The following is a 1,276-nucleotide window of genomic DNA, read 5'->3' as shown; positions in this document are numbered from 1 at the left end:
GACAGGTTTTGTAGCCTGTGCAATTGCCACAGCAATTTCGTGTTTACAAATCTTCACTCTTTCCGGAGGGATGCGAAGGCTAGTTACCCGTGAGGAAACGACTTACTGAAGTATAACGGGTGACTGATTTTCGATAATTAAGCCAAAAAATCTAGAGTGAGAAATTTTTTTCTACTTTAAACGTGTCACACAAATTGTGTGATGTATAAATGAGATCTATTCGAAGCTAACTGGGAACACAAATTCATAGCAAGCGGGCATACAGGTTGGTAGTTTATTCAGCATATGTATATTTTCACCTCCCACTCGTACGAAATAACTTGCAAAAATCGAGGACTTAACCTACTGGTTCACCTTCAAATAGGCCGAAACGGATGAGGTTACTGATGGCGAATTTCGAGCCAAGTCCCCCCATACTACTTGTAAGTATATTTTGACACTTTTCGGATACAAAACTGTTATTTGAACTGCATACAGGTTTCTGCGGCATTCATTGATAATAGTTGCGCCGGCCTGGAGTACTCAACTGAAAAAATGCAGTTTATGAGCCAAAATCGTTTCTTCACTTGAAATGGATAAGAAAACGTTCATCGAATTGGGTGAGTGGATTTAAAATAGCATTTGTTGCCGTTGGTCCAAACATTACTCCCCATTACACATGTCCGATCGGTCTAATTAAGATCTGGTGGCCAGACGCCCTTGTGCGCCCTTTCCATTTGCTAGGTCGACTGTTCGTGAGAGTGGAAAAATCGCCGCATTTTGACCTATACGCTTTTTTGGAAGATTTCACGCTGCCTGTAACTTGATCATAAAGCTTTACCGTTTCCTTGCTCATCGATGCCATAAGTGGGGAGAGGCTTATGTCCAACGAATAATTGAATTAATTTTCAAACCTAGATGCGCAATGTGGGGTCAAATATAGCGCCAGTTGTCAGTCGAACGTGCTTTTCTGTTTTCCCCCGGTGTCAATCATCCTAATTAGCCTTAGGTTCAGAGTTGTTTCACACCGACTTGTGCTTGGTAGTCAGACGCAAGTCGGACGAACTATTTGAAAACAGGTGTGGATATGAGCTAAATCAGTCCGATAAATTCAACTTTTTCGTACATCCACATGAATTACCCAGCTTCCCATTGTTTCTCCCGGACAGCTGGTAGCGTACCCCATTGCGCAGTAGAGTAGGTTACGAAATAAAGGCTTAGTTCAGTATAATTCAGTACATCCTCAATTTGAAAAAAGCAAGGATTGTTTGCAACAAACAACTGCAGTCCAGCTAGT

Source organism: Opisthorchis viverrini (assembly GCF_000715545.1).
Source record: "Opisthorchis viverrini unplaced genomic scaffold scaffold181, whole genome shotgun sequence".
Taxonomy (NCBI): domain Eukaryota; kingdom Metazoa; phylum Platyhelminthes; class Trematoda; order Opisthorchiida; family Opisthorchiidae; genus Opisthorchis; species Opisthorchis viverrini.
The sequence above is the reverse complement of the archived record's forward strand: the minus strand, read 5'-3'. Positions refer to the sequence as shown.